General features: G+C 43.4%; 1 protein-coding gene across 4 annotated transcripts in view; it reads left to right on the top strand.

Annotated features, from left to right (window-relative positions):
- PRICKLE1 (prickle planar cell polarity protein 1) overlaps positions 1-14,487 on the top strand; it is a 66,017-nt gene that overhangs the window by 34,400 nt on the left and 17,130 nt on the right. Inside the window, exon 2 of one of the 4 annotated variants that reach the window (XM_072862191.1) lies at positions 12,152-12,221. The exons of 2 other annotated variants lie outside the window; for them this stretch is intronic. The gene's annotated coding sequence lies outside the window, so the exon portion shown is untranslated. Of the gene's footprint in view, positions 1-12,151; positions 12,222-12,544; positions 12,566-14,487 lie in introns of those variants that run through there. One more of the 4 variants, XM_072862210.1, reaches the window with a different exon arrangement.

Below are 14,487 nucleotides of genomic sequence, written 5' to 3'. Positions count from 1 at the left end.
ACTTAAATAACAAACATATGTTGATTTAAGAGCCAAACTTGCTGAGCATCCTAACTCCCAAGGGAAGCGAGAGGAGTTGTGAGGCTACTCTTAGCATCTTCATAGGACAGATACAAAGTTTTTTTCACTGTTACCTTTTTTTTTAAAAAAGGTGAAAATAAAAAAAGGTCAGGAAATATATTAACGACTTTTTTTTTCATTTCACAGTAGAAATAAATGCTCTCTTCTACATTAAACCTCATAGATACATTTGTCTCTAAAAAGATAACATTGGTCTCAACAACATAATAACGTTTGCAAGCAAAGCGCTGTTAAGCACTAGGCTGCTTCTGTGCGGGTGAGAATCTGCATTCATTTAAAGCACAGATCAAGCTTTTCAAGGCTTTTCTTTCTAAGCCATAAAACTGAAGCATTAGACTTCTTGTCTCACATCTCAGTACTAAAAAAGCAAAGAGAAGGAAACTAAAATTCAGACTTGACCTGGTTTGGAGCCTTGTTGTGTCCCTGTCTTGGACTATTGATATTTCCAGTATGACCATCCCAGGAAACCACAGCGTGGGTCCTGTGGAAAGGTTGCTGTGGTCTGTGGAAGTGTTTAAGTCGGCTTCGCGTGTTCTGGACTGGGACATTGCAGATTCATCCTGCGCAATCTGTTTGGCAAAGCAGCCATCTCTGGGAGGCTACACATCAAATACAAATGGTTTGAGTTTTGAAGTTTGAGATAATGACAGAAGATATGGCTCTATTAAATATATCGATCCGAACAGATCTGTCTCGTGGACAACATTTCATAGAATGAAAGGAAACTGTAAGGAAAGGGTATTGTGAAGCGATGTGGGAAGCTGCTGCCGTGGCGGGGGGGGGCATGGGACGGGATGGCACAGGACGGCACGGGACACATTGCTCTAAGTACAAATTCATCAAGTTCAGGCTGACATTCCTTCGTGTCAGGTTTCCCCTTTGGTCTCCCTAAGACACTGCTGCGGTGGAAAACCTTTCTGTCCAAGTAGTTTTATCCCACTTAATTGCTCTTTAAAATGTGCTTTATTCCTTGCTAACAATATAGCACCATTGTGCTATGTTAATGAATTTGTAATTTAAAGAAGGGGGGCAGGGGCTGACATGCAGCAAATATGTGCTTTAGTTCTGGTAAGCACATAATTTTGAAGATAAACAAAGCTGTTCACTTACCCTCAGCATGTACTTATTTTGTTTTGCTGATAATGAGAAGAAATTAACACTGTTAAACATGATTGAAAACAGCAGTATCCTCTGAAATTAATGTATGTGTGAATGACATTGAAAGTCTCTTTGCTTCTTTGCATTTACTCTAAACTAGAGTTCATTTATAAGTGTAAGATGCATTAAAAAAATCATCCTAACTCCAAAAAGTAGTTTCAAATCACTCTAATTTTGTTTCCTTTTCAGTCTTGTAACAATGGTCTTTCTGCATTTGCTTCTCAAATGTGTATCGCTAAAAGCTATTTTTATTAAAAATCAGATTATATCAAAAAGTTTCCAAATGATGGAAGAGTTTTTAAAAGTATTTTATAACATGGATGTTTTGCATTGAAGTTTGTAACTACTTCCAGCGCTCAGGTTAGAGTAAATCATAGTTCCAAAATTGTGTTTTATAAGGAAACTTATATAAGCCTAAAAATTGAGGGAAGGCGGCAGATATTCTGCTATTCCACATTGTAAACGCATTTATTAAAGTTAGTGGAAGACTTCTCAGAAGCCCAAGACTACATCTGTCTGGGCAGTGTTTCATTTAGCAGTAACTGGTCCCCTGACCCTGAAACCAGATGCCAGACTGCCCAAATCCATGTTGCGTAGCCCTTACCCATAGATGCACTGTGCTGTGCACCCCACCACACACGTGCCGTTCGTAAAGACATTGCTTTTTGGTGAATTGTCTTTTTTCCATTCAATGTCTCTGAAATTCTCATCAGGGAGCTGAGAGTGTGTGTTGCATGCATTGGGGTACTACATGAAAGCGTGGGCTGAGTGGTTCAAAGCCTCTTTGAGCTAGAGCTCAAGGACTGTGGAGGGAGGGTGGAGAAACCCAAACCCAACTCTTTTCCAGCCCACGTGGTAGGAACGGACCGTAGCCTTTCCTATATCCCACATGCTATGTCCAGTTACTCAAAACCACACCATGGAGCGTACCACCAGTGAAATGGTGTAGGTGACTGCAGGCTAGTGCGTGAGCTTGTGCCCTGGCCCTGTTTTATGTACTAGTGCAGAGTCACTGGAGTGTCCTTCCTGTCAAAGGAGGGCCGAGGTACTCTACGTGCCTCTTGGCTGTAGCGGCTGGCTGTATTTGGTGCTGTGCAGCCTGCAGCTGCACCGAAGGCTCGTGTCTTGCTGGTCCTCCCAACCCACGCTCCAACGTGAGTGCTCTCCTGTGCCCCCTGGGCTGGGGGCTGAAGGCTCTCAGCACTGTCCTCTAGCAAAGTGCTCAGTGTGACCTGCACACTACAGCTGTCCATCCAGTCTGCTCCTGGGGGCTTCCTTTCTGGTGACTGCTTCTCTCCAAGGGGACAGTGGGTCAGGAGTGCCCAGATCACCATTCTGCACCTACAAGATAACTATGCACTTAGATTATTATGTATGCACGGTACAGGAGAAGCTAATCTAGGCTGTAAAAAGAGGAGCCAGGATGAGGAGGCTATGATGGGTAGCCCTTTCTGAGGCTGAACTGAGATCAGTGGTCTGTCCGGAAAAAAAGTTGGGCACCGCTGTCTTACAATACTGTTGTAGAGGTAGCATCATCTCTAACTCTTTACTGAAGCATTCTAGAAGAGAGTCTCACTGAGGTCATGGGGAGGGAGGCTGATGCTGTCAAGAACAGGAACCTAGTTTATAAAGATCTCTGGCATAACCTAGCTCTGTTATCAGTTTAAAAGAGAAGACCCCTTTTAATACAAAGCCCAGCCTCTGAAGTGGCTTCTCTCCACCAAATCTGAAAAATGTCTTTGCGCCCTGGAGTTGTGGGAGGAAAAAAAGAAGAGAGCATGCGATTTGGAGGTCTCTTGTGATTTGTTTTTTCCTTTATCTTTTAAAGTAGAGAGGTGATGTGTCGCTTGTATATCCCTTCTTAGCTGTTTCCATGGACTGAACTGTAGATGTAAAATCTTCTGGCCCTTGTTGTTAATGCTATGATGTTCTCCTACAAAGTGACTGTATTGTGAAGAGCACAGAAAAAGCAGTGGATTGTTTTACGCTTCTTCATTGTTCTTCTGATTAATGATGTCTATTTTCTCCTAACACCTATCATACAAGGGTTCTAGCTCACTCTTTGAAACAGATGTACAACTATGACGGTAATTAGATCAACTCCAGTGACTGAACTTGGCCCGCTCTCCCCAGAGGGATTCTCCTGTTTTGCTTGCATCACTGCCTAGGAGCAAGAGAGCACGGTGCAGAGCAAAACACGTTATTTAGCTGGAAGAATGGATTCTGTTGCTGCACTGGTCTTCTAGAGAAGAGATGTGCATGCTGAAACCTTTACTAATCAAGTTCCAGTCATTCAGAACAAACTAAGCTAATTGTCGTCAGTATTTCGTGGATGCTGCTTTGCAGATGAGTTGAGGCAGCAGTGCTTTCAGCGTTCTTGCATTGTTACCCCTTATCATGAAACATGTTTTCTTGTAAAATAACCAGAGTTTCTACATAAATTTGAATGGTGTGAAATTAATTTCTCCACTGTTCTGAAATGCTTTTCTTTGCCTCCATTGAATAGAGTCAAAGTAGTGAAATGTTGATTATACAATGATGCACTATTTTACAGTATTGTCAAAGTAGCATTCAAATAAGTAATGAATCTTTGCAAGACAAGGTGGTGTCAACCCATCTTTCAAATGAGGAAAGCTGACAAAGAATGTAAAGGTTCTGCTGGAGATCTGTTAGTAGTCACAGGAAGGAGATACTAAACCTTGTTCCATATTCCAGGAGTTAAGTTTGTATTGTGCACTCTGTTTTCATAGCTGCTGTGTCTTTCTTTAAATGTTCTGTATACATCTAATGATACAGAAGCTTCGTTCTGTCTCATAGATCAGAATTGAAAGGGTAATGTGCAAGCGTCTTGCTGGAAAATGTGACTAGATTTGATTATTTGGCAGTGGGTACACTTGGTACTGCTTAGAATAACTAAGAAAATTTACAGCTCTGCCTCAGGTAGTCAGCATTGTCCCAAAAAACAAATGCCCACTGTTTGAGGGATTCGGTCTTTCCCAAGACAGACCATGTGCTTAATTATTGCCTTGCTGTTCAGAGCAGAGATTGGCTTTCTAAATGATGGGATTTGCTTTGGGTTCTCATTAAATGTTGTATGCTGTAGTGTGACACATGATATGCCCTGCAGTGTGTCATGTGCTATGATGCTAATCAACATTCAATACCAAAGGAGGAGAGCAGCTGCTCCGCAGTCAGCATGTCTGAATAGTCCTGTGCCCAGCAGGGTATCGCTTAATTCACGCTAATGGATAAAGAACTGGCCTCATAACACTTATGTAAATGAGGCTAATGATTAGGGAAAAAAATGCAAACTAGTTTTCATTTATTCATAGAGATAGGTGTAATTAGAGGTAATAGCTGGATCCAAAAACTTGCTCTCCAGCATTTATTTGTTGATAGTACAAAATGTGAATGGCTTGTTCCACTGTCTGTCTCTTGTGAAGTTATTAACTTCACATAGAAGTTCAAGTATGTATGCTCTTAAATTCTCATTGAGAGAGTTACAAGGCTTAATGGGGAAAAGCTACAGATAATTGCACCTCCTAAACTTACCTCAGTCATTTTCACTGTGTGGTAACGGATCTCTATTGAAAATCCACTGCTGGGAGGATCAGCGTATTGATTCAGTTTTTTGACCTTTTTACATTAGCTCCTCTGTCTTCTGTAGATCAGAGAAATCAAGAGGAGGCAACCTCTCCATTGCAGTTGTGGCAGATGAGTAATAAGATCGTAATTAGGTACGAAGGTCTTATTTTAGCATCTAGGCTGTAGAGTACTAGCTGCCCTCTTCCATTTCCCCCACATGTTCTTCCTGTTCCTCATCCTTGAAGTCTGCTGTCCCTCTCACAGGTGTGTCATCCCAGTGGCACAGCTGATGCCACTTGATCATTCATGTCTTGAAGAATCGATCTATTATGGAGGCGTAGTCTAATGGTATCAAGCAGGAGTTGCTCTAGCTGTAATTTTAACAAGTCATCATCTACTGGGGGACTTCAGACAGTGCCGAACGTGTACTTCTGATCCTACACTACAAGCTAGTTTTGGCTATGCAGATTTCTCTACCAGTAGTCTTCCTGGTGTGATGTGTAGTGAAGAAGTAAATCCAGCCTTAATCTCATTTACAAGTGGAAGCTGAATAACACTTGAGGTTCTGTGGTCCCAATACAGAGCTAGTCCAGGTTGGTATGGGTGTTCGTTATTTTCTGTTGTTTAATGTGGTACAAACTAGCTACATAAAATTCTGCGAGAGTTTCACTCCCACTGAGCGGGCACCTCTCTGGATCTTTGCATGGTAACTAAGTCTTGCAAAATTTTAGATATTATCTGATCAGCACACCAAGAATTGATTGAGGAAGGACTTTCTAATCTAACTGCATAATGGCACCAAGCTGGTTGAGAAAGCAGTGGCAGTGCTCAAACCCGTGTGAGGATTCTCCATTCTGTAACTGAAGTCTTCTTAATGAAACTGTAGCTAATTTAATGAGATCATCTTTTTTAACTTTGTATCTCTTTTTTCTTTTCTTTGATGTGCCCTGTAGTAATCTGTTAAGGTCCTCTTTCTGGGAATGGAGTTTCCACCAGCCTGGAGGTGTGGGGGGGATATCTGCTGATGAAAGCCAATTGTCCAAACCTAAAAAGTTATTCTCGCCCAAATTCCCACCCTGATCTTTGTTGGGAAGAGTGTTTCTTGCTTTAAAACTTGCCCGGTGCAAGTATTCAGAGTAGCTTCAGAAGACTGGAGTTCTTGTTATGATGTTGGAAGTAAAGTCCAGGCCAGATGTCAATAGATTGCAATTACAAAAACAATGTAATTATCACTGAATTGTCACTGACTCATTATTTCTGCATATCAGGGAAGGAGAATTATGAAGGAGTACCACTGAAGAGAAAGTAGATGATGACTGAGGGAGGGAGGGATGTGTGTAACACAAAAATCCAACGATTACATCAAGCTGGAGAGTCATGCATATATGGCTGTTGTGAAACATTAATTCTCATCTTTCCTCTGCTTACTAATTGCCTAAGAGTTAATCTTGTCTCAGCAATAATTGTTGTAGACAAGAAAGCAAGTCAGGAAAATATGCAAGTTTAAAGGTACTAAATCGTCAAAAACTTAAACTAACACTAAACATACATGCATATGCTCAGGACTTTTTAGACTCTGTATGTAATGATTGCCATTTCTCAGACCTGTAAAAACATCATGTCTTGACAAATTGTCTGTCAGACATATCTGAAGTCGCATCAAGCAGCTCTGATGTTCACAGTTTTTACTTAGCAAAACCTGATTTGTCGAAATTTAGGGTTTTGCCTTGAGTTCACATTGCTATCTCAAATATTTGCTTTCAAAACCTGTTTAAAAGATACTGACGTATTATGTAGTGGAAAGGTTGTATGTTTTTCTGCTGTCTCCTCCTGAAAATGATTGAACTTTTTCCTTAGAAACTGCAAACTGCAGAAATTAATCTTGAACTATCTTTGTGAAAGTGGCCTGACACTTGAGCAGATTCCCTCAAGCCCTGATGCTGGACCTCATAGCAACGGTGAAATGCTTCACTTCATAGTGGCTGAATGTAAATGTATTCTTAAAAATGGGGGTGGAGGTTGCCTGTTCCAGAAGTATGCGTTGTCTATGGCCATAGATTGCATTAGCACTTGTTCACTTCCATTAAATTCTGGGACCCTTTCAAAGCTAGGCATTATCACTTCAAGGCTATGCATCTGAAGGAATCCATCCTCCTGAGCAAGCTCGTAAGAAAAGCTGGGGCATGCTGGCAAGCCCAGGTGGGTGTAGCTTAAAGCTTGGAGGCTGCCAGCTGAGTATCAGGTGTCAGGTATTGTCAAGCAGTTGCTATTTCAGCAGCTGACAGTACCGTAAGGACTTAAGGATAAATGGATGCTTGTACAAAGGTCGCTCATGTCAAGGGTAGCAGTTGAGTGTTCTTAAAACAATCTTCATTTGTACTGTGCTTCATACATAAGGATTTGCATTATTATGAATAATCTAAAATATTTTGCTCTGAAAATATGCTTTATATTCTTAGGAGTCTGCAAACATTTCTATAAATACAGTTAAGGAAATACATATGTACTTGGAGGCTCCAGACTTGTCTATAGTAACGTCATGTTGGTGATGAGGTGACGCTTGATATTTAGGGGACTTAAACTGATTTTTCCTTGTTGTAGTTACAATTAAATATCTTGCCAGTTAGTGTGGAAAGGGTAATGACTGCTAGCTAAGGAACATAATAAACTGGATTTCTATTTGAATATTTGTTTAACTGAGATCCTCGGTATTATCCTACTGGAAACCAGGCATAACTCGCATCTTGAACAGACACTGCCTGTCCACTTGGCCTTGAACTTCAAGTGCAGTGGAGATGAAGAGAAGGAGCACCTTTATGTCTCCAACCACCTGATCCTAAGCATCCAGCCCTGTGGTGAAGGGAATACTTGGAGGAGAAATTTTACTCTTTCAAATGCCTTTGGACTGTGACTCTACTAGGTCTGGGGTTTTTTACTGATCTAGCACTTCTTGCCTAATCTTTCTCCTCAATTCATACCTGTGTGTCCATAATCCCAGGGGCACTTGGCAGGCAACTGAGAGAAGTGCTGGTGAAGCCATCTTCCCTGGCTGACTTTTGATGTGGTTTTGATGTATTGGTATAGTTATAATAGCTAGCTACTGACCAGGAGTGGGACCGTCCCTCTGGGCTATCCTGCCGTCCCCTCCCTAATACTGACAATTGCACTCAACTCATCCTGCAGTAAACCAGTTCTGGGAGCTAAACCAGCAGAGAAAAACTAATCATACTCAGAGGAAAAAAAAAAAAAGAAGCAAAAGGAAAAAAAAAAGAAAGGATGTAACCTCCCAAATCGGCATTCCTCACTCTGTTAAGCGGAAAGCCTGTTTGGGTCTCCCAGAAAACATGCCGAATCATAACCCTCCTAGGAAAAGAGACAGCAAGCATAAACCCTACGTGTTTACCCCGCATTTTATTTGGTCATACACAATTAGATTAATGTGAAGTAAGGTGGAGTTCGTACTAAGGCTAAAACCCCTTTCACATTGATTTTTACTTGGCCAGGCATGTAAATGGGGGCTGGTTTGGTGCCCATTTTGGGGTAATGGTTACATTACAGCACTTCCACTGGGAAACAAGACAGTGGGAACTTTTTTTAGCAAGATGCCAGCTTATAAAGATTTGTAATGCATTCAAGAAAGACATGGGAGTGAGGGGGAAACCTTCATGCCTCTCATAGAAGGAACTTCAGTTAGAGGACTTTCTCTCATTCATCTCTCTTTTTTTTTTTTTTTTTTCCTTCTTTTTCTTTTTTTTTCCAGGGTGGGGGAGAATAAGAAGGGGAAGGAGGAGATTTGAGTGTCATTTCTGGTTTAAGGCAGTAACAACTTAAAGCATGGAAACTCACTGTAAAACTGTGTCTTAGTGCGTGGAGTCAGGGTGGCATTTGGATGCTGCCTAGCCCATGACGAGCCTTCTTAAGCATGAAGAAAAAGAAACCTTATAAAAATCAAGAAAGCTACAGTAACAGTAGTGGCAGAGGGCATGAACTGGACAGAGATGGGAGTGCAGTGAACCTCTGTTGGGGTAGAAGCCTGTCCAGCTATGAGACAGAGTGTTTTGTTTGCTGAGCAAGAAGTGAGAGGACTGTTCCCAGGCTTACCTGGCTGGGATAATTATTTAGCAGTTGATCTTTCTATGCAAACACTTATCTTTTTTTTTCGTGATGCCTTTTGGTAGAGTTTGTGACCTTCAGTCTTGACAGCTCACCACTTGTTTCTCTCTTGCAACTGCTGTACTAAAGAAAGCTAGTAAAGTTGTAATGCATCTCGTTATCCACCTGACATTTTTTACATCCTCCTTGCATCACTGTCTGCCTTGAGGATGGCCTGTGAGATTAATTTGGTAAAATAAACTGATAGTTAATCTAAACATTGTTCTCTCCCCCTGTATTTGTATTGTGCTGTGGGTATGGCTTATGGAAAATGGCAACATAGCACTCTGCTGGTTACCTGTTTCAGTGACTGCTAGATTTCCCTCCCCCTCCTGATTTTAAGCAAGAGGAGCTTACCACAAACCTTTGCAAATCTCATCTTTGGCTTAAAACTGGGTTTGATTTCTCTGGATGTAATGCCACAGCAGTAGCAGTAATCCTCCAGGTCAAACTTTGCCTTCACTTAAACTCAGTCACCTGTTTTTTTTCCTAAGTTCAGGCTGTCGAAAAGCATCACCAGCGACAGGGCAGACTAAGTGCAACTGGAGCATTACCCATGCCACAAAACTGTACTCACGAAGGGTTTGAATCTTTTTTTTAAATATTAGTTCAAATATATGTTTAAATATAAGTTTAAATATTTGTTTCTTTACACGGATGCCCTGCTCCTGGGGTGAGCGTCCCTTTGTGTGTGTGTGTGTGTGTGTGTGTGTGTGTGTGTTGGTCATAGTGGAAGAGCCACACAAAGTTTGCAGCATTTCCTTTTTTAATCTAAATCAATTTCCAAACCAATTTAGATTAATTGTGAGGAGTTCTTCGGAGGCAAGGCCTGAGAACGGAGCTTCACACAGATAAGAGTGACATCATTCATCATCCACACAGGGCTCTGGCATAATACTTGGCTGAAAAGTCTCTCAATAAGCAAACAGCGCATTAGCACCGGCTCTGCAACACCTTCCCCGTTGCATAATGGTGTTTGTGCTGAGGTGTTATTAAAAGCCCAGGCAGCAATTCCACCCTGCGTCAGCCTCTGCTACCGGCAAAGCGTTGCAGGCGCGTGTTGTTGCAACGCACTTTGTTGTGCCTTGTGCAGCCTGGGAAACGGGGCGCTAATTAACCGAGGGTGTCGATGTGGGTAGGAGAGCCCTGCTCGCACCCGTCAGCCGGTGGTTGTGGCAGTATTGTGGGCACCCAGGTGGTTACCCCTGCCCTGCGTGACTGTGGGCTGCGCAGAGCCAATTACGATAAAATCAAGATTACTGCCTTCAGAAAAGCCTGTGGGGTTAAGAGTTTCCAGATACGGCAACAGACCTGTTGGTTCAGGAGCAAGTCCTAGCCCGATCCAACAAGGAAGGGCATTTTAATGAAACTTTAATTCTTTGCTGCTGAAGCAAAGTAGGATCATGGTTTTAAAAGGTGTGTTGGTCTTCAACTCTGAGAGCATTAAGAAAAGGAAATAAAATAAACCTCTCTTAGACATGCATTCCCAACACACAGTAGCTGATGCCGGCCAGTCCTCAGGCCAGCGGTAGCTGGTGCAGCTCTCCGTAGCAAGCTGTGCAGGCGCTGTTTCTCTCCTTGATGTCTGGTTGCTGGATGCCTCAGCAGCTCCCTGTGCTATTGTTTGGTGGGTGAAAATACAAATGAGCATGTCTTTATATTTGTTTATTTGTTTGTTTGTCTGGTGCCACTTGATTGTCTCCTGATTTGTTATGTGATGTTAATATTTCCATTGGACGCTTTCACTGACTTTCTGAAGTCATTTGGGGCATTGTTGTCTTTTCCCTATTTTTTTACTTGCTGCATTTCTTCTGCACGCTTCCTTTTAATCCCCATATCTCCCCCTCTCTGTTGCATATAATCTCTTGTCTTTTACCTGCCTGTCTCCTACAGAGCTGTTTTCTCTGTATTTTTAAATGTTATTTAAACAATAGCAAAGATTCAGACTCTGAAGCCATTAGGACTCCTGAGGTGCTGCCTCCGTGTCCTTTCTTTGCAGCCTCAGAAAAGAAAATACAGGGAGACACCAGTCAGCGACCCGGTTGAGAGGCCCCAATACACCAGTAACAGCACCGATCTGCCTCTTGTAGCTTGTACTCCCAGCAGCACGTGGTGATCCACTGTTGGTGCCAAACTCGCCCATTTGGGTGGGCAGGAGGAAGCGGTGTTGAACAGGGAGAGCACAAGCAGGTTTCACCTACAGCTGTAGGCGTGGAGTGGCACAAAGAGGGGTGGCCTTGCTCTGGTGGCCCATTAGGGTCCTTCAAGGCTTCAGCTTTGCTTCAAGGGCATCCAGTGTGTCAGGTGTCTCCTAGTGATCATATATAGTGGTAAAATTGTGCAAACTGTTCCCGCCTAGGAAGGCGTACTTCCACACTCATGTTCTTAACCTGTGAGAGGAGGCCTAGGGCCAGGTTTGACAAGACGTTCAAGTATCTAGAGATGCAGGTGGATGTCCGCAGGGGTTTCTGAACACACCAAGGCGAGCATAGTTAAATTTCACGTGTATTTGAGTGCTGTGTAAAGTGGTCTTGGAGGTCAGGCTGTTGATGCACTGGCGGGGCAAGACCCTCTTGCCCTTGTGTTTGCAAGGCCCACGACTTACAGTTTTCCCAGAAGAGAGGGAGAGTGCAAGGCTTACAACTGAGCCTGCAGCTCCACAACAGTCCAGCCTCATAGGAGTCTGTCCTGGTTTTTCCTTGTGCTAACACTGGCAGATCCAGGGAACTAAAACAGCATTTTTTCACTGGATTGGGTTTTCCCGTAGTCAGCTCAGACCCTGGTGGAACCGCATCCCTTAGTCTGGCCTCTTCGCTCCCTCGGGACACAGACCTGGGGCCACTGAAGGTGGAAAGGACCTTGGTGCTGTAAACATGTTGTAGAGCTCCCTGCGCTGTAGCCTGCAGGCAGGACCGTAGGCTGTCCAGTCACCATCCCTAAAATTCCTGAAGGGCATACCCACCGGCGTCAGGCGCGGGCTTTGATTTGTGCGTAACCCCTTGGGGAGCAGTTGTAATTCCTGCTCCATGGACAACTCCTGTGCTGTCAGAAACAGGCAAAATCTTTCTTGGTTTGTTTTGTTTCAAAACACAAAACCTGGTTTATTTTGAATAGTTTTCTCATTGACTTCTCTGAAAGAATTATTACTCACGGATTTTTTCTTTTTTTGTTCTAGCTTCCATTCACCTTACTGCATACTTTCACCTTTCATAGCTGACTCATGACTTTTTATTTTAAATGAACAGGTGAGATGATGCTTAATTAAAACTCTTGGAGTGGGGGTGGTGATCATTAAAGGGTGATGATGTAGAGGGTGAACTCCTCTGTTTATCCACAGAACTAATTGGGCTTGAGAGGTGGGTGTTATGCCACTGTCCTACCCGGAGAAGCCGCCTCTGAAGCACAAGAGGTTAATTCGTTCTCTGCTCCTTGGTCTCTCTTCTGTGACTGCCAACAAAGGTAGCAATTACAGTGTTATCTCAGGGGATGTTCCCTGATGTGGATAATTGCGGAACTGGGAAACCACACGGATACGCTTAGCGAATTTCTTACAGGCCAGAGAACACCCCTGGACTGGTCAGTAGTAAAAGTAAGTTGTTACCTAGGCTAAATTTGTGCTAATACCTTAGGGCAAAAGGTTCCATATCCATTACAAGTCCCTTGAACCATCCGGTTGTTTAAAGGATCAGCTCTACCCAGCCACAGTCAAGAATGTGGAACATGCCTTAAAGGGCAAGTCGGTTTGTGCCTGTCTTTTTTTAGCTTTTTTTTGAGGGGGGCAACTTCTGTAGCATAGTTTATGCTTCAGATAACAAGTATGTGTGCTGTCATTTGTGTTGTGTAAAAATAATAATAATAAAAAAATCATAGCAACACATTTGTTCTGTGAAAGCAGCCTGAATCAAAAGACATAGTTAAGGAATGACTTTCACAATTTGCAAATGCCTAGGGGGAGTTATGATAGCTGGTTCTTTAGCCTAGCACTCAAGGGTATGATACGATCCAGGATCCAGCATTTGGGCACTGAAATACAGCAATCCAAGATTTAAAAAAAAAAAAAAAAAGTTTAAAATAATTGACTACTTGAAACAATTTAACAAGGGCTGCAGTGGATTTAACAGGAGTTGTGGTGGGTTTTTCATTGCTGGTACTTTTAAATCAGAATCAAATGTTTTGTTCATGCAGACAGTAATTTTAGGAAAATCTTATGACCACATGACTTCAGGGTAGAAGATCGCAATGGCTGTTTTTGGCCTGTAATCTTTAAGTGCATTGCCCAGAACAATATAGTGTAGTTTCTGTGCTCAAGCCAGAAAAGGCCGGGAAAAAAGAGCGGTGCAGCCAACTATCTCTGTATGCCCTCAAACACTTCGGTGTCAGGGAAAGTGTTAGCGAGATCAGGGACAGTTTGACTGCCCAGTAAGGTAAGTGAACATCTCTTCTTTGGCTTCGGTAGGCTCTAGGTCAGGAAACTTTGCAAATTTATCTGCAGCCCTTGAGCTGGTTGTGTTGCAGAAGTCCCCAAATGAGATTCTCCTTTTTGCAATGTGCTGTGCAGACGCGGCGAGTCCTCACTGCAGGGAACTACTAAGAAAAGGTCAGGCACCCTTGGAAAAGGAGTAGACAATATATGCAAATTGTTGGTATTTAATTCAGTTGTGTAGTGGGGAAGAATAAACGTTATTCCTGACGTTTCCATTTTTGATTAATGATGAATGGAGTTGGCAGATGTTCAGCTGGCCACCAGATGGGGTCTGCTCAGTCCAACAAACAGAACAGAAACAGCCTGGGTCTTGTAAAGCCCGCACTGACAAAAGCTCTGACAAAATCTCTGGTTCATCCAAGTGATACGCCAAGTTTGACCTCAAAACAACTTAGCAGTTTAAGAATGGAGGTAGTACAACCAGCGAAACTGCTTATGGAAGTGACGTGGGGTGTGGAAGGATTGGAGCTGGTTAATTTGCTGGAGTTTCAGCAGTTTTTTTCTGCTGCAGGAGCCACAGACTGCGGCTTTGATTTCGTGGGGCTCGATCCGTGCGGGACCTCGCTCATCCAGCTACGGTTAGGAGCGTAACTGTAAGGTCTCCGGGCACATCTCATGGCACAGTCGGTTTGTGATGGGGATGGGCTGTAGCCGACGGGCTGTTTTTAACGTCGTTACCCCAGGATAGGCTTTGCGACTGGAGATCAGATAGCCCAGTATTGGTCTTGATCCATCAGCCTGCCTCTCTGTCTGGCTGCGTCTGGCGATGGTTAATCAGCACACGGGAGCGGGGGGGAGGGCGAGGGCTCTTCCCGGCCCGCCTTGAAACGCGCGTGTGCCCGGCTGCGTGGCGGGCGGACCACGGGGACGGGGACGGGGACGCTTCTCTGAGCGCCTGTGCCCGCGGCAGCCGCCGCGCCTTTACCCGTCAGGGCCGGCTCCCCTTAGCACCCTGCGGGCAAAGGCATTCAAATTCAGAAGAGTGAATTTAAATTCATGCAAATGCGGTTCCTGGGGGAAGCGATAAG

The sequence above is a fragment of the Ciconia boyciana genome, chromosome 1 (assembly GCF_034638445.1).
Source record: "Ciconia boyciana chromosome 1, ASM3463844v1, whole genome shotgun sequence".
Lineage (NCBI taxonomy): Eukaryota > Metazoa > Chordata > Aves > Ciconiiformes > Ciconiidae > Ciconia > Ciconia boyciana.
This window is presented reverse-complemented; position numbering and strand designations above follow the sequence as displayed.